Source organism: Scyliorhinus canicula, chromosome 7, assembly GCF_902713615.1.
Source record: "Scyliorhinus canicula chromosome 7, sScyCan1.1, whole genome shotgun sequence".
NCBI lineage: Eukaryota > Metazoa > Chordata > Chondrichthyes > Carcharhiniformes > Scyliorhinidae > Scyliorhinus > Scyliorhinus canicula.
Window position 1 is genome coordinate 145,096,920 of NC_052152.1, and position 19,351 is coordinate 145,116,270.

Consider the following 19,351-nt stretch of genomic DNA (forward strand, 5'->3'; position numbering starts at 1 on the left):
TGCGTTGGCGTGTGTCCAAAGGCTGCCTTAGAGAACGCTTACCCGAAGATCAGAGGTTGAATGCCTTTGACTGCTGAAGTGTTCCCCGATTGGAAGGGAACATTCCTGCCTGGCGATTGTCACGCAATGTCTGTTCATCCGTTGTCGCAGCATTTGCATGGTCTCAGCAATGTACCACGCCTCGGGACATCCTTTTCTGCAGCATATGAAGTAGACAATGTTGGCCGAGTCGCATGAGTATGTACCACGTTCCTGGTGGGTGGCGATCTCGCGTGTCATGGTGGTACCCATGTCGATGATCTGGCATGTCATGCAGAGATTGCAGGGTTGTGTGGTGTTCTGGTTGTTGTTCTGAAGGCTGGGTAGTTTGCTGCAAACAATTAGATGAACCATCAATCGAACGCAAGACGAGTTGCTGTACAAAAGTTAGGCTTTAATAAGCTAGAAGTTAGCCCTGCAGTTGACTACAGTAAATGGACGACCACCGGGCGTTCTGGGTATTTATACCTCGCTCTGGAGATGGGGTTAACTCAGCCTCTCGACCAATCGGGGAGCCGTCACATGACTGGTCTCAACCAATCGGTCGAGAAGCACATGACCGACCAGGGCCAATGGTAAGCCAGTGTTCTGCACCAATAGCAGACAGCTATGCAAATCATACCATCACATTCACCCCTCGCGGAGAAGGAAGCCGGGGCGGGGGGGGGGGGGGGGGGGGGGATCAATGAGAGCCGGGGGGGGGGAGAACTGGTGGTATGAGTAGCAGCCAGAGAAGGGAGAAAAACTTTTTTGGCTTCCCACTGGCCCAGACAATTAACAATCGTACATATTGTCCATACAAGGTCCATGGTATTGTTGAAAATTAAATAGACTCGATCAGCCTTTTCATTGCCCGTGACGTCCTGGCAGACCGCCACAGTGGAGTTGGTGACGTTGGTTCAGCCAATGGTGGTGGTTCCGATGATGTCCTGGAGTCCGGGAGCGATGGTCCTTGAACAGTCTCCGTCACCCGGGCTGGTGGTGGAGACGCCATGGATGGAGGAGGGGTGGCCTGGGTGGGGCGCTGGGGGAAAAAAACAGGGGGGCGGGGTCTGTGGTGAAGGGGGGGAAGGCCGCACGCCGGCGGGTGCCAGGTCCCGGAGGGAGACCGTGTCCTGCCGACCGTCGGGGTACTCCACGTACGCATACTGCGGGTTAGCGTGGAGTGACTGGACTTGTTCCACCAACGGGTCGGACTTGTGCACCCCCACATGCTTCCGGAGCATGATGGGTCCGGGGGCGGCCAGCCACGTCGGGAGAGGGGATCCGTCGGACGACTTCCTGGGGAAAACAAGAAGATGTTCATGAGGTGTCTGATTTGTTGTGGTACAGAGGAGTGAGCGGATAGAATGTAGGGCATCAGGGATAACCTCTTGCCATCGGGAAATAGGGAGATCTCTGGACCTGAGTGCCAGTAGTATGGTCTTCCAGATGGTACCATTCTCCCGCTCGACCTGTCCGTCACCCCGAGGGTTATAGCTGGTCGTCCTGCTAGAGGCAATGCCCCCGTTGAGCAGGAATTGACGCAGCTCGTCGCTCATAAATGAGGACCACCGATCGCTATGTATGTATGCGGGGTAGCCGAACAGGGAGAAGGTGGAGAGGAGGGCCTGAATGACGGTCGATGTGGTCATGTCGGGGCAGGGAATGGCGAAGGGGAAGCGGGAGTATTCATCGATTACTGTCAGGAAGTAAATGTTGCGGTTGTTAGAGGGAAGGGGCCCCTTGAAGTCAATGCTGAGACGTTCGAAGGGGCGGGATGCTTTGATCAGGTGTGCGCGCTCGGGGCGGTAGAAGTGCGGTTTGCACTCTGCACAGATGTGGCAGTCACGGGTTACTCTCCTGAATTCCTCGATGGAGAAAGGCAGGTTGCGGGCCTTAATGAAATGGTAGAAACGGGTCACCCCTGGATGGCAGAGGTCCGCATGGAGGGAGTGGAGGCATCTATCTGCGCGCTGGCGCAGGTACCGCGGGACAGGGCATCAGGAGGCTCATTGAGCTTCCCAGGATGATACAAGATCTCATAGTTGTACGTGGACAACTCGATCCGCCACCGTAAGATCTTGTCATTCTTAATCTTGCCCCTTTGTGCATTATCTTTTTTTTTCTAAATTTAGTGTACCCAATTCATTTTTTTTTCAATTAAGGGGCAATTTAGTGTGTTCAATCCACCTACCTTTGCACATCTTTGGGTTGTGGGGGCGAAACCCACGCAAACACGGGGAGAATGTGCAAACTCCACACGGACAGTGACCCAGAGCCGGGATCGAACCTGGGACCTCGGCGCCGTGAGGCAACAGGGCTAACCCACTACGCCACCGTGCTGCCCCCTTTGTGCATTATCAAACATGAAGGCCACTGACCGTTGGTCTGTGAGGAGGGTAAACTTCCTGCCGGCCAAATAGTGCCTCCAATGTCGCACAGCTTCGACTATGGCCTAGGCTTCCTTTTCCACAGAGGAGTGGCGGAGTTCGGAAGCCTGGAGGGTTCTGGAGAAGAAGGCCATGAATCTGCCCGCTTGGTTTAGGGTGGCCGCCAGAGCTACTTCTGATGCGTCGCTCTCGACCTGGAAGGGGAGGGACTCGTCGATGGCGCGCATCGTGGCCTTTGCGATATCCGCTGTGATGCGGCTAAAGGCCTGGCAGGATTCTGTCGACGGCGGGAAGGTCGTGGTTTGAATGAGGGGACGGGCCTTGTCGGCGTAATTGGGAACCCATTAGGCGTAGTAAGCGAAGAAACCTAGGCAATGTTTGAGGGATTTGAGGGTATTGGGGAGAGGGAGTTCCATCAGGGGGCGCATGCGTTCGGGGTCGGGGCCTATCACTCTGTTACGCACCACGTAGCCGGGGATGGCTAGACGGTCGGAGCTAAACACGCACTTATCCTTATTGTAAGTGAGGTTAAGGAGTTTGGAGAAATTTCCGGAGGTTGGCGTCATGGTCCTGCTGGTCGTGGCCGCAGGTGGTGACATTATCGAGATACGGGAAGGTAGCCCGTAATCCGTACTTGTCGACCATTCGGTCCATCTCCCGTTGGAAGACCGAGACCCCATTTGTGACACCGAATGGAACCCTAAGGAAGTGGTAGAGGCGCCCATCAGCCTCGAACGCGGTGTACTTGTGGTCACTCGCGCGGATGGGGAGCTGGTGATAAGCGGACTTAAGGTCCACAGTGGAGAAGACTTTGTATTTCGCGATATCGTTTACCATTGCGGAAATACGGGGGAAAGGATACGCGTCCAGTTGCGTAAACCGGTTGATGGTCTGGCTATAGTCGATGACCATCCGGTTTTTCTCCCCAGTCCGGACCACCAGCACTTGGGCTCGCCAGGGACTGTTGCTGGCCTCGATGACCCCTTCCTTCAGCAACCTCTGGACCTCGGACCAGATGAAGGTCCGGTCCTGGGCGCTGTACCGTCTGCTCCGCGCCGCGACAGGTTTGCAATCGGGGGTGAGATTAGCAAACAAGGAGGGGGGTCCACTTTGAGGGACGCGAGGCTGCAGACAGTGAGGGGGGTATAGGGCCGCCGAATTGGAAGGTCAAGCTCTGCAGGTTGCACTGGAAGTACAGTCCTAGGAGTGCCGGTGCGCAAAGGTCAGGGAGGACAAGGAGTTTGTAATTTTTAAAAACCTTCCCTTGGACCATGAGGTCCGTTATGCAGCAGCCGGTGATGTGGATGGAGTGCGAACCTGAGGCTAACCTGATTTTGTGTTTTATGAGATGGACAGGGAGCGCACAGCGTCTTACCGTGGCAGGGTGAACAAAGCTTTCCGTGCTCCCGGAGTCCAGCAGGCAGCCCGTCTCGCGGCCGTTGAGGTGGATCAGCGTCGTTGTTTTGGCGAGCGAGCGTGGCCGTGACTGGTCGAGTTGAATGGCCGCGAGCCGTGGAGAAGAACCATCATTGTAGTCGTCGGCGGCCGAGTGGTTGCTGGCAGAACCTTGCGTGCCAGTCCAGGATGGTGGTGCCCAGGATCCGCACGTGGAGTCGGGGTCCCAAGATGGCGGCACCCAGGACCTGCACGTGGAGTCGGGGCCCCAAGATGGCGGCGCCCAGGACCCGCACGTGGAGTTGGCGCCCCAAGATGGCGGCGCCCAGGACCCGCACGTGGCGTCCAGGGCCCAAGATGGCGGCGCCCGCGGGGCCCTCGTGATTGCTGGGGGCGGGGTTAGCGGTGCCGGCAGGCCGATCGGAGCAGCTGAGAGCGGGGGCAGAGAGGCGCGCAGGCCGGGCGCAGGGGCCCGGGGGCGGCGAGGAGAGATTGGCGCGGCGTACTGGAAGGGCCCGCAAGGGCCCGGAGGGGGGGTTCCCCGGTCGCTGCGCGGTACAGCAGTGACCGATTTGGCCTGGCAGACGGATGAAAAGTGGCCCTTCTTCCCGCAGCTCTTACAGAGGGCGGAGCGGGCCGGGCAGCGCGGGCGAGGGTGTTTAGCGAACCCACAGAAATAGCAGCGGGGCCCCGTGGACTTGTCGGGGCGTCCGGCGGCGCAGGCCTGAGGGGGGTCGGGAGCGGCGGATGGCGGTGGGGAAGTGTGCCAGGAGGCCCAGGGTGCTGCAGAGCGGCTGGGGACATAGGCGCGGGCGTTTAAATCGCCGACCTCCAGGGAGGTGGAGAGAGTCCGTGCCTCAGTTAGGCTGAGGTCGTCTTTCTCCAGCATCCGCTGGCGGATAGCGGCAGACTGCATCCCAGCCACGTAAGCAACTCTAATCAGAAGTTCCATGTGCTCCGTGGCTAAAACTTGGAGGCAGGAGCAATTCCTCCCCAGGACAGCGAGGGCCTGATAAAAATCATCTAATGACTCACCGGGGAGCTGTTGTCTGGTGGCCAGCAGATGTCGGGCGAATACTCTGTTTACCGGTTTAAGAAACTGTCCATTCAGCTTAAGCATGGTCGCGTCGTAATCTTTTTCCTCCGCAATCATCGCGTAGGCCGCCATCCCCACGCTGGAGTGGAGGATGTGAAACTTCTGTGCCATGGTGGGGGGGCTGTTTGCGGACGCCAGGTATCCATCGAAACATGCCAGCCAATGTTTAAAGATTTCTGATGCTTTCTGAGTTTGCGGGCTGATGCGGAGGCATTCGGGCTTGATCCGGAGCTCCATCTTCAAAATTCTAGCTTATTAAATTGATGAACCATCAATCGAACGCGAGACGAGTTGCTGTACAAAAGTTAGGCTTTAATAAGCTAGAAGTTAGCCCTGCGTTCGACTACAGTAAATGGATGACCACCGGGCGTTCTGGGTATTTATACCTCGCTCTGGAGGCGGGGTTAACTCAACCTCTCGACCAATTGTGGAGCTCCAAAAGAAGTGGAGCATCGTGAGGGCTTGCGGTAAAGCCAAGTGCTGAGGTGACCGTCCTTGATGGAGATGTGTGTCCAAGAATGCAAACGATTCTGGAGAGTAGTCCATGGTGAGTCTGATGGTGGGATGGAACATATTTATGTCATCGTGTAGTCATTTCAATGATTCTTCGCTGTGGGTCTAAAGAAAAAAATGTCATTGATGTATCTGGTGTATAACGTCATTTGGAGGTCCTGTGCGGTGAGGAGGTCTTGTTCAAACTTGTGCATGAGGATGTTGGCATATTTAGGTGCGAATTTGGGCTATATGGTTTTTCCGTGTGTCTGGATGAAGAACATGTTGTCGAAGGTGAAGACATTGTTATCCAGAATGAAGCGGATGTGTTGTAGAATTACACCTGGCGATTGGCAGTTGTCGGTGTTGAGTACCGAGGCAGTTGCAGCAATGCCTTTGTCATGGGTGATGCTGGTGCAGAAAGCCGAGACGTCCATTGTGACGAGGAACGTTCCTGGTTCAACTGGTCCATGGATGTTGAATTTCTGTAAGAAGTCCGTCGTTGCTTCTGTCGCGATACAATATATTCTTACAGCAACTCAGCTATTTTGCAAGTCTGCCGGCATTTTGCTATTATGGGTTTGCAAACAGACCCCCCACCCCCATGTGCCCTGAAGATAAGAATTGTAAGAATGGGGAAATAGGAATACTGGTCCAAACTGTTTTGCATGCCTTAAAGTGGAACATCAATAAACTGGGAAATTAAAGTAATGATCCAACTGATTCTTTCCTATTGGATGGAGAATAGGTACCCAAATCTGAATCAACAACAATAGGTTAAAATAATAAATTACTTTATTTTCAACTCAAAATATGTGTATGTGCTATGTTGAAGATAACAGGTCAGGATTAAGGGATGTATAAATATGCTGGTGTATTTGGGGACTTTTTGCAAAAACTTAACTTCAGTAGAATGTTTAAAAATTATTCCATGTGAGATGGCCAGCATTAATTGTCCATCTGAATTGTCTTCGAGAAGGTGAGAATAAATGGGTGGTAAAAGTCCATGATAGGCTGTATAGCATGTAGCCTTTTGATGGACCAAATGGGGTTTTAAAACAATTCTGCAGTTTTAAATGCCTGGTGAGAGTGACATAATCACTTTTTAATAGAGAAGTTCTGACATTTACACCTCCCAAGCCAGTTCTTAATTTCACTTTATACTCCGCCTACTGGGTGGAGCCAGCAGGCAGGGACTACCGACATACCTCTTCATCCTCGGACGTGGGCAGGGGGAGGACGAATAGTCCTGGGGGGGTTGCTGCTTGAAGCGCCGGGGGAGGGGAGGATGGAGCCAGGCCGGAGGGGTGTGTGTGTGTGTGTGTGTGGAACCTGCTGGTGCCAGGTCCCTGAAGGAGACAGTATCCTGGCAGCCGTCGGGGTACGCCACGTAGGCATACTGGGGGTTTGCATGGAGCAATTGCACCCTCTCCACCAATGGTCCACCTTATGGAGTCGGACGTGCCTACGGAGCAGGACGGGTCCTGGAGCTGCGAGCCAAGCCTGGAACAAAACCACGGATGTGGACTTCCTGGGGAAGGCAAAAAGACGTTCATGGGGTGTGTTACTGGCGGTGCACAGTAGTGACCGAATGGAGTGTAGTGCATCAGGGAGGACCGCCTGCCAGCGGGAGGCCGGGAGGTTCCTGGGCCGTAGGGCCAGTTGGAAAGCCCTCCATAGCATCACGTTCTCCCTCTCTACCTGTCCGTTTCCCCGGGGGTTATATCTTGTCGTCCTGCTGGAGGCGATACCCCTGCTGAGCAGGAACTGACGTAGCTCATCACTCATGAATGAGGATCCCCTGTCATTGTGGATGAAGGCGGGGAAGTCGAATAGAGCGAAGATTGTGTTGAGGGCTTTGATGACGGTGGCTGAAGTCATGTCGGGGCATGGGATGGCGAAGGGGAATCTGGAGTACTCATCGACCACACTGAGGAAATATATATTCCGGTCGGTGGAGGGGCGGGGCCCTTTGAAATCCATACTGAGGCGCTCAAAGGGGCGGGCGGCCTTCACCAGGCGTGCATGGTCCGGCCGCTGGACGTGCGGCTTGCACTCCGCCTGACCTGGCAGTCCCTGGTGATTGTCCGTACTTCCTCGACGGAGTAGGGCAGATTGCGGGCCTTTATAAAATGGTACAACCGTGTGACTCCCGGGTGACAAAGGCTGTCGTGCAGGGCCCAGAGTCGGTCTACTTGTGCAATGGCACACGTACCTCGGGATAGGACATCTGGGGGCCAGTTGAGCTTGCCAGGACGATACAAAATCTCGTAATTGTAGGTGAAGAGCTCGATCCTCCACCTCAAGATCTTATCATTCTTGATCTTGCCCTGCTGTGTGTTACTGAACATGAAGGGTACCGACTGTTGGTCAGTAAGGAGAGTGAATCTCCTGCCGGCCAGGTAATGCCTCCAATGCCGCACAGCTACAACGATAGCTTGGGTTTCTTTTTTGACCCATGAGTGCTGAATTTCTGAGGCATGAAGGGTGCGGGAAAAGAATGCCACGGGTCTGCCTGCCTGATTGAGGGTGGCAGCTAGGCGACGTCTGATGCGTCACTCTCTACTTGAAAGGGCAGTGTCTCGTCTGCTGCGTGCATCCCGGCCCTGGCGATATCGGCTCTGATACGGGCGAAGGCCTGGTGTGCCTCGGCCGTCAGGGGAAAATGGGTCCACTATGAGTGGGCGGGCCTTGTCCGCATTATATGGGACCCACTGGACGTAGTATGAAAAGAACCCCAGGAACCGTTTGAGGGCCTTGGGCCAGTGGGGGAGGGGGAGCGCCTTGAGGGGGGCACATGCGGTCGGGACCGGGTCCCAGAACTCCGTTCTGGACCACAGCCGAGGATGGCTAAGCGGGTCATGCTAAACATGCACTTCTCCTTGTTGTAGGTGAGGTTTAGGAGAGTGGCGGTGTGGAGAAATTTGGCAAGGTTGGCATTGTGGTCCTGCTGATCATGGCTGCAGATGGTGACGTTGCCTAGGTACGGAAAGGTGGCCCGCAAACCGTACCGATCGACCATTCGGTCCATCTCCCTTTGGAAGACCGAGACCCCGTTGGTGACGCCGAAAGGAACCCTGAGGAAGTGATAGAGGTGACCGTCTGCCTCGAAGGCAGTGTATGGAAGGTCCAATTTACAAATGGTGGTAGGTGGATTTGAGCTCTACCTTTGAGAAGACCTGGTACTGTGCAATCTGATTGACCATATCAGATATGCGTGGGAGGGGGTACGCGTCAAGTTGCGTGTACCGATTGATGGTCTGGCTGTAGTCCACAACCACTCTGTGTTTCTCCCCAGTTTTAACCACTACCACTTGGGCTCTCCAGGGGCTGTTGCTGGCCTCGATGATGCCTTCCCGAAGCAGCCGCTGGACCTCGGACCTGATGAAGGTCCTGTCCTGGGTCTGTACCGTCTGCTCCTGGTGGCGACAGGTTTGCTATCCGGGGTTAGATTTGGGAGGTGGGAAGGCGGATCGACCTTTAGGGTCGCGAGACCGCACACTGTAAGGAGTGGTAGGGGCCCGCCGAATTTCAGGGTTAGGCTCTGGAGGTTGCACTGGAAGTCCAGGCCGAGTAGAAGGGCAGCACAGATGTTAGGGAGGATGTAGAGGCGGAAGCTGCTGAATTCTACGCCCTGGACCGTGAGTGTGACCGTACAGTACCCCCGGATCGCCACGGAATGGGATCTGGAGACCAGGGAGATTCTTTGGTTGGCAGGATGTACGGTGAGGGAGCAGTGCCTTACCGTATCCGGGTGGATGAAGCTTCCAGTGCTCCTGGAGTCCAGCAGGCAAGAGGTCACGTGTCTGTTGATTTTCACGCTGGTCGATGTGGTGGCCAGGTTGTGCGGACAAGACTGGTCGATGGTCACTGAGGCGAGTCGGTCGTCGCTGGTGTCGGATGATGGGGAGCCCGGGGGGCACAGGTCCTGGAACGCTGGTGGTGCCCATGTGCTGTGGGGGAGACAAGATGGCGGCGCCTGAAGATCTTGAGAACAAAATGGCGGCACCTATGGGCCCCACGTGCCGCGCTTGGTCTGAGGGGGAGAAGATGGCGGGGCCCATTGACTGCACGTGATCTGAGGGGGAGAAGATGGCAGCAGCCACTGGCCATGCTTGGTCTAATGGGTAGAAGATGGCGGTGCCCACTGGTCGCATGCGGTCCTGGGAGGTGAAGGTAGCGCCGCCCATTGTCCATAAACGAGGAGGGTGGGGGTGATAGCGGCGACTGCATGGGCCTGGCACACCGCGGCGAAGTGCCCCTTCTTACCGCAAGCCTTACAAAGGGCAGCGTGGGCTGGGCAGTGTTGGCGGGGGTGTTTTTGCTGGCTGCAAAAATAACATTGGGGACCCCCAGGGTTTGCTGGCTGGCGTGTGGCGCAGGTGAATTGGCTGGGTAAGGCCTTTGCTGGGGCGGCCGTCTGTGGGGTTCCCGATGCGTCAGAGGGGTGGGCCGCACGGCTGGGCGTGTAGGCCTGACTGTTGCGCGAGGCAACCGTCATAGAGAGCGCTAGCTTCTTTGTCTCTGGGAGATCGAGCCCCTTCTAACAGTCGCTGGCATATGAGGTCCGACCCAATCCCCATAACAAAAGCATCACACATAAGGAGGTTTGAATATTCAGTGGCCGTAACGGCCTGACAGTCATAGTCATGGACGAGTGGGATTAGGGCCCACCAGAAGTCTTCTATGGACTCACCAGGGAGTTGAGAGCGAGTGGTGAGTACGTGCCTGGTGAAGAGCGTGTTCGTCTTCTGAGCGTAATTTTCTTTGAGAAGCGTCATGGCTTCGGCATAGTTTGGCGCGTCCTGGATCAGCGGAAAGACGTTAGAGCTCAACCTTGAGTACAGTATCTGTATTTTATGAGCCTCCAAGACAGGGCTTGGCGCCGAGTTGATGTACGCCTCGAAACAAGCTAGCCAGTGGCGAAAGTCCCTTTTGGCGTCGCTTGATTGCGGATCCAGCTGCAGGCGATCCGGCTTGATACGGAGGTCCATCTTTTGAAAATCTTAGAGAAATAAATTGATGCATGATCAATTGCACAAAGACAAGAGTTGAATACTACTGAGGCTTTATTGCTCTAAGATGTGTGGCCTCCCACAGCAGCAGGCGAAATGGCTGCAGCATGGAGGACACACACATTTATACTCCGCCTACTGGGCGGATCCAGCCGGCAGGGACTACCAACGTGCCTGTAGCACAGGTCCTACCACACACCACCTAATATAGGCGCAACAGTGGTTTACCACAAACATGTCAAATCTATTTATAGTTGTTACAAATTTCTCGCCTGGCACCACCAAAAATTGTCCATAAATAACTCCTGTGCGCTTCACTCTTTATCTCGGACACAAAGCATTCCTTTAAAAAAAAGACCAACCTTTGGCTTTGCTGACCTGAAGCTGAAGATTTACAAACAGTTCCAAATGCCCTTTGACTGACTTCCAAAGCTTGCAGTCGGCTTTCATTATCTGGACATGCTTATTTAGATCTGTACTTTTGGAGACACGAGCATGACCTTGCAAGGTGCAGGCTTTGTTAGCAGCTATAAAAACTACCCCTGCATGTCCCAAGCTGCTACACCACAGGAAATGTATCAGGTGAAAAAGACAATGTGGGGTGGGGAGAGGAGGTGAAATTTTACACTCATGACCAAACGCCCCCTTGCTGGTATATTTGAAGGCTGGGGGGCGGTGGGGTGCATAAAATCAATAGGGTGATCAGTCGACGCCTTTCCACCCATCCCCCGAGCTGTTTCTCGTATTGCAGGTAGTGGCTCAGGAAACTTGCCTGTCCTTAATTCTAATGAGGCCTTTAAATTGTCAACGAAAACGCAATTAAGGGTCTCTTTCTATCCCTGGTATACTACATAGAACATGCCCGTTGGTCACTGCAGCTACTGGAGAGCTTTATTGACCCCTTTAATTCATCTTGGTTTGACGTTTTACATTTCCTTTCTGATTTATTTTTTATGTTTAATGCATCCCTTTAAGGTGGCTGCTCCAGTTTGTTTAATTAAATTTCATTGGTTAACATGGTGGGTAGCACTGCTGCTTCATCGCGCCAGGGTCCCAGGGTCGATTCCTGCTTGGGTCACTGTCTCTGTGGAGTCTGCACATTCTCCCCGTGTCTGCGTGAGTTTCCTCCGGGTGCTCCGGTTTCCTCCCACAAGTCCTGAAAGATGTACTGTTAGGTAATTTGCACATTCTGAATTCTCCTTCCGTGTTCCCAGACAGGTGCCGGAATGTAGCAACTGTAGCGATATTCAGATATCAATATACATGAACAATGTATGTAAATGTAGTACAGTCATTTCAACACTAGATGGCTCACAGTCAGATACTATAAGAACTGGATTACCACCTTTTCTAAGTCAGATGATGATGCAGATGATGATGTGATTCAGAACCGTGAACAAGCAAGACATAGAATAGCTGGAGTGAGAGAAGTTAGAACTAGTTTGTTATAATAGTGTATAGTTATATAGTTATCTGTATTGTATTTTATTTCTTTATTGTTAGTTTTAGTATTGAGTAAAAGGACTCACAGTTTATTATTTTGTTACTCATTAAATAGTTCATCTTTCAACAAGAAGACTATTAGTCATTTTATCATCCTGGAGGATTCAAGAGTAATATATATATTTTAGATCAGTCATTATTTAAAATATACCAGCGACTAGGAGCTTTTCACAGTAACTTCATTGCAGTGTTAATGTTAGCTTAGAAAATAAAGATTATTATAATAAAAATTGTGGCCAGCTATCACTTTGCTTCCACAAGGTAAAAATTAGGATGGAAGGAGATATTTCCTTTGGGGAGCCCCCTATATTCATTGGGGGCATGCGCCAAGATGGCACCCCTCCTTTGTGCCTCCTCCCAGACCTCAGCACCCTTCATCCTCACCCGTTGTCAGGGTCCTCAATCCCTCTCCGATGAAAAACCACAGACTCAGCTAAGCCGTTAGGCATGTTGTTTTCTTATCAGGACTTCCTTTTTGTCTAAGTACTGCATTCTGGTGTTGCTGGGATTACTCAGCCGCCAGCCAATGAGAATGGCCGGCAGTTCTCGAGGGCGGGACTTTGTTTCCCTGAGTAAGTCATATTCTCACCTCATTAAGATCACCTCCAGCATATTATCAGTGTGGGGAAGCCTTTTTAAAGTTGATGAGTTGCTGACTGGCTTTCCTATTAGGCAGATTGAAGTGTTGGCTAGTGTAGACTTGAGAGATGAACAGACACTACCAACACTGAGGAAGGTTCAACTCAATTTTATTAACTAACTTCCAACTAACTAACACAGGATGACTGCGGGTCTAAATGCTGCTAACTTAAACTAGAGACCTAAGCCTTGCTTGAACCAGTTGATTCTCTCAGCACGTGGTGTGAATCTGTGCTGGACTGGATGAGTTCTTGTTCCACTGAGAGGCAGCACCCAGAATGAGCAGGAACCATGGTGCCCTCTGCCTTTATAGTGTATGTATTCTAACTGGTGATTGGCTGCGGTGTTTGTGCATGTTGATTGGTTCCTGTTTGTGTCCATCAGTGTGTGTCTGCACCATGATATACTGGTGTTTATTATGACACAGATGTGCAATCAATATGCATTAAATTAAACCCAAGATGTTTTCTGAAGATAAATATGAGATTTAGATGGTAGCCATCTGCCTTAAAATCTTAACTCTTACAGTGTATGTCAATTGAACCTAAGATGAGATCCTGCCATGCAACCATTATTGACAACATAATTTATGAATAAATAGTTCAAATTGATTCTAATAATAATCTTTATTGTAACAAGTAGGCTAACATTAACATTGCAATGAAGTTACTGTGAAATGCCCCTAGTTTTGATTTAGATTTATTATTGTCACATGTATTAGTATGCAGTGAAAAGTATTGTTTCTTGCATGCTGTACAAACAATGCATACCGTACATACGGAAGAAAGGCGAGACTGCTGAATATAATGTTACAGTTACAGCAAGGTTGTAGAGAAAAGATCAACTTAACACGAGATAGGTCCATTTAAAAGTCTGATGGCAGTAGGGAAGAAACTGGTTGCCACATTCCGGCCCCTGTTCAGGTACACGGAGGGAGAATTCATTAAACTGCCGAATGTTACAAAAGCTTTGACAATTCCAGATATTGCACATTTCTAAAATTGTTCAAAAGAACAGAATGCAGTGTTGCAAGGTTGATATGGTAGTGATGTTAAGTTTTATTCTTTTCAGGAATCTATTGCTGTGGACCGGCTTCGGTTAAAGCCATTAAAAGTGGAGATGTCAATCTGAAATTTGATACCCTGTTTGTCTTTGCTGAAGTCAACGCAGATTACGTCTCGTGGCTTCTCTATAAAGATGGAACAAAAAAGCAGATTGAGGTTAATCATCGATTAGTTGGTCAGAATATCAGTACAAAGGCTGTTGGCAGTGATGCGCATGAAGATATTGCACACAATTACAAATATGCAGAAGGTAAGCAGTGATCAGGCTGGCGTTCTAATTGGCATCAACATCAAAGGCTACAGGAAATACTTGAAAACAAGGTATTGAGTTATATTTATTCATCCCTCAGTGGATAATTGAGTGACGGAATGACCCTTAGAAATATAGAATCCCTACAGTGCAGAATTAGTAAATAAAAAGAAATTGGGCACTATCTAATGGCTACATTGCGCCCGAAAGGCAGTGCGGCCGGTAGATGCCGGGAGTTCCCTCTTCTGGGATCTACACTGCCCGCCACGCCCCGTGAGATCAAACACGATCATGCGAGATGTCACAATATGGATCACAATTTTCCAAATTTGCTTATTAGAGCAAAACAGCTAGTCTCACTCTAATATGCACTCCCAGTACCTACCCAAGGCATGGAATCTTACTCCTTTGCTTTGGAGATCTCATGCGAGTGCCATTTAGTGCTGTTCACCACAAGTGGGGACCAGATGGAATGGCACTCGTGAGGATCTCCCAGAGGATCAGATGCCCCCAGGTACTTGTCCTCTGGGCAGGGTGGCAACCTGACATTGCCAGCCAACCTGACACTGCCAGCCTGCTACCCTGGCACTGCCAGCCTGGCATCCTGGCAGTGTCACCCTGGGTATCAGCCTGTCACTTGAATGAGCTTCAGGTTAACAATTATTTCCACATTTGTACGTAATTGTAACCTAATATCCTTAAAAATTAGGATGACTAAAAAAAAGAAAGCTTTATACTTGATGGGAGAACTGAACCTTTTAACACGGAACAACATTTTCAATTTGTTTTTAAAAATTCCAGTTAAGGGCAATTTAACGTCACCAATCCAGCTACCCTACACATCTTTGGGTAGTGGGGGTGAGACTCATGCAGACACGGGGAGAATGTACAAACTCGTCAAGGACAGTGATCCGAGGCCGGGATTGAACCCGGGTCTTCGGTGCCATGAGGCAACAATGCTGACCACCCATCAAGTGCCACATAAAATTTTCAATTTCTATTAGGTTGATATTTTGGACAGAAACAGTTAGGCACATGTTAAAATTTGGAGATTTTACTTAAAAAAAAGAAAGCATGTTTTCTGTCCTCATGTATCCACAATTACTCAATTTTCCAAAGGTTCTAAGGAAGAAAGAGAGGTTTTCGCTAAAGCAGACATGAAGAACAAACTGGTTCAGGAGCCACAAAGGCAATTGATCCTGAATTTGAAAGCGACAAAATGCATTATGAATGGAACCGACTTTGAAGTCATTGCTGTACTCAAGAACCAGACTTCAGTGGTGAGGAACTGCAGATTGATACTGCTTGCTCAAACAATCCTGTACAATGGGCAACCAATTCAAGATTGTGGCTCTGAAGTTCAAACCAAAATCACAATTGGACCACATGAATGTAATGCCAAATATGCATCAAAGTGTACTTTGACTTTGAAAAAGGGGCAAGTAACGATTAAAATATGCCATTGTGAAGCCTAATCATCGTAAGCTCCAGAGAATGTAAATGGTTCCAACTTCACCTCTAACTCTAAACTGACATTCAGTATGGATAATCTGATGAAGCACTGTCAGGAGCCAGAACATGTTTTAATGCATAAAGCTATGCAAAGAAAATCTGTACAAGGCAATAGTTTGAACATTATAAAGTAAATTCGCCATAGGCCCAGATGACCATAGGCTGCTTTTCACTTCAAGGGGGAGAGCTGACTTAATCTGATGGTCACCACACCTCAGATAAGAGGCAGGATTCTCCTCTCCCCCGATGCCGAAATTGCGTTCGTCGAAGGGGCGGAGAATCCGTTTTGATGGCCATATCGGGACCGGTGCCGGTTTTTGTATTCTTTGCCCCTTCATAAGCTGTGTATTCAAGGACTACGCTCGCCATTATCCGGCTATCCAATAGCCTCGCCATTAGCCAACTCCCGCCCCGCGATGCTCCGTCCCGACCAGCCGAGTTCCTGACGGCGTGGATTAAATGTGTTCACACCGATCGTGAACTCAGCGTAACGGCTGCGGACTCAGTCCGGGGCCGTCACAATCGGGGCAGGGCCGATCCGTGGGCAGGCTGGAGCACTGTGGGCGGACAATCCAGGGCACGCGAGCAGCCGAAGGGGGGCACTACCTTTACAGTCCAGGTCCACAGGTTGAGTCCAGCATGGAGCATGGCGCGAATGCTGCAGGCCGCAGCAGGGCGCATGCGCGGCCATGGAATTGGAAGTGGTCAGGGCCGTATCAGCAGCTAGAGCTGCGATCTCTATGCTGCCTCCCTGCTAGCCACCCCCCGCCACGGAGCAGGAAATTGGTGCCTGCTTTACATTAGTTTTCCTGGCGTAAAAGACCACCGTTTTCACACCGGCGTGGGGACTTATTCTCCAAAACAGAGAATCCAGTCCGGGGCCTGGGAATAACCTCAGCTGTTACGGGAATTGGGCCCACGCTGCTGGCCTAGCTCTGCATTGCGAAAGAACTGTCCAGGCAACTGAGCTAAACCATGGCAGCGACAGTGAGAGAGACTTTAATGGAGGTGGGTGCATGCAAGAGGCTGTAAGAGATTGGAGAGATTTCGGGGGAGGGGGGAGTCACCCCCGGGGGAAGGTGGTCAGTGAGGATGCAGGGGTGAGATGGGGTTCAGGGATGCTGTGAGGGAGAGAGAATAGTTTTAAACCTATCAACAAAAGGAAACACAGCCAACTGGGAGCCAGGAAAACCTGAAGTTACTGAGTTAATTGATTCCTTGCAAATCAATGGGGAGTCTCTGGCTTCAGGCTGCATCAGTTCAGAAGCTATCATAGAGAAAAAATAGGATGATATTTTAATGAACACATTGTTAAGAAGATAATTTAATACTGAACAATTTTATTTAATGAGAAAGATTTGTATTTATGTGTTATCATATCTCCATGCATTTTACACTGTGAAATTCATACTCTAAATTAATCAAGGTGACTGATTTTGTTGGAAATAAAGGTCTGAATTTTATGCACCTGAAGTCCGTGATCCATCACTCGTCTTCTTCAGGAACTTGTGGCCACTATCTTGTTCAGGCAGGACTAGAGCTGACAGCCAATCAGGGAGCAAATGCATCACGTGTATTTTTACTGAAAACTTAATTTAGTAATCCATCATTATTCCTTTTCTTCAGAAAAGAGGGAACCTCTGCAGGTACTTTACTCAAACTATGTCCGAACCTTGAGAGAAACCAATCAGATTCTCATTGTGGCCTTTACGGAGGACTATGTGGCAAAAGAAACATATGTTACCAGGAAAGTGATTACTCTCCAGAATCTAGCTCTACAAATGAAGGTAATTATTACTAAGGAATTTGGTTGGCAGTAGCTTCCCACTGTGACAATGTTCCATCACTGAGATAGTTTACAAAATAAATAGAATCGGTCAATTTCCATCAGTTGGCATACTTTGGACTGGATTCTCCGTTTGCCGATGGCAAAATTGTGAAACACGATTGCGTGGAGAATAGCCTCCGATGCCGAAATCGCGGTAGGCACCGGTTTGACACCAAATCGGGACGCTCTGGTACCTCCAAAGTGGCGTAAATGCGGCCCTTACTATGCAGCCTGAAAATACAGTAGGCAGATCATTAGCAGGCCTGATGCCCGATGCTCCGGGGTCTCCGCAATTCACTGCCTCCGATGGGCCAAGTTCCCGAAAGCATGGTTCACTTGTGATTAGAAAAATCGTGAACCTGGTGTCCTGGTTGCTGAGCGATAGAGAGGAGGTAGAAAATGGCGTGGGGTGACTGCAGGCTGCTGGCCCGGACACCGGGAGTGGCCGCAGCAGGGACCCCTGTCAGGGCTACTGGAGGGGAGGGGGAGTGGGGGCGAGAGGAGGGGATAGGCCAAGCAGCCAGGGTGCCCTCCCACAGGACTGGGGTGGTGCCAGGCACCGACCGCCATTGTTACTGACCACTCACCCCGGCCCCTGGTTCTACACAGTGATTCTGGCCGTATGGGTGTGCCCACCCCTGCACCCCATCCCCTGTCACAGCGCCCCCCCCCCCCCCCCCCCCCCCCCCCCCCGGCCCCCGAACACCCCGCCCAACCGGTAGCCACCCACTGCGGCACCACCAAGGGCCACACTCACGGCAGCTCCCAGAGAGGGCAGTGCCAGCAATGGTGACCCTGGCAGCAGGGATGGGCGCTGGGACCAGGGGCACCAACAGAGCTGGATGCCGACGGGGCAGGGTGGTGCTAGCCGATTTAGAGTTGCTGAATTGGTGCACCTGTTGCGCCGCTTTTGCTGTCATAAAGCATCATTGTTCTCACAGCGGCGTCAGCACTTAGTCTCAAAATCGGAGAATCCAGCCCTTTGCTTGCTCAATTTTTGCAGTGCCAATATGTGGGCACAAAACTAACAGAATACTTAAGGAAAATACATAAACAGGCCACTTTGACTGTTTCTCAGGCCATTCTGTTGAATTAGGGCTATAATTATCTGCATTATAGCTGTGCCTTCCACAGAGACACATAGGCCATGGTAACTGGATACAGTGTTGAGCGTCCACACTTTCCTTTCTATTAATTTCCAGTACCAAAGAATCTGGCTCTTCACCCATTTGGGCGACAGTGATGCCAATACCCGACGTGTGCAAAATCCTCAGACTGAGCTGCAAAATGTTATCCCTCACAATCAGAAGAAATTTGTAATGTATCAAATTTGTTTTCTGCACTCCAAATAAATAGAGGGGGAATGTGACTTCTGAGAAACTAACCTACATTCACACCCCTTAGCCGACATTTACTGGTGGACCCTAGCCTAAAATAATTGAGAATACTAAATCTGACAGTTGTGTTTGAATGTATTGTTGGGTTTACCTGACTGAATCAAGGGATGTGTTCAAGCATGCAAATGAGGAGACCTACAGTGTCTCTGCCAACACATTTTCAGTGGTTGCTCATGCATTTGAACCCATTATAGCCTGTACTTCCTTGAACCGTACCCTTTTCTTCCATACTTACTTTCATATTCAGACATGTGGGGCGTGATTCTCCACCGTGAAAGAGGCATACCTCACCCTATGGCCTTCGATGCCCCTGGCGGGCATCCTCTGGGGCCAGACAGCTCCACCGCGCTTGTCAACGGCACACACGCAGACGTGCCGCCCTGTCCCATGTGCTAACTTCGAGACGCAGCCTCATCAGATACAGAGCAAGGGCAATACAGGAATACGCACAGATACAGAGCAAGGGCAATACAGGGATACGCACAGATACAGAGCAAGGGCGACACAGGGATACAGTGAAATCTAGGGAACTGGTGGGCATCGTCGCCACTCCATGGGACGGGTATGGGTTGGCACCCAGTGCCCAATCCTCCCACTCAGTGCGCATAGGGCCCTGGAGTTCACCTTGGGATGGAGGGGCAGCTGGATCGAGTCCCGGCTGCCCCTGTGTCATCTGGCTCTGCCAGCCCTGGCAGCTCCCCCATGCCTGCACCAAGGTGTCGATGCCCTCGGCAATGCTCCTCAATGAT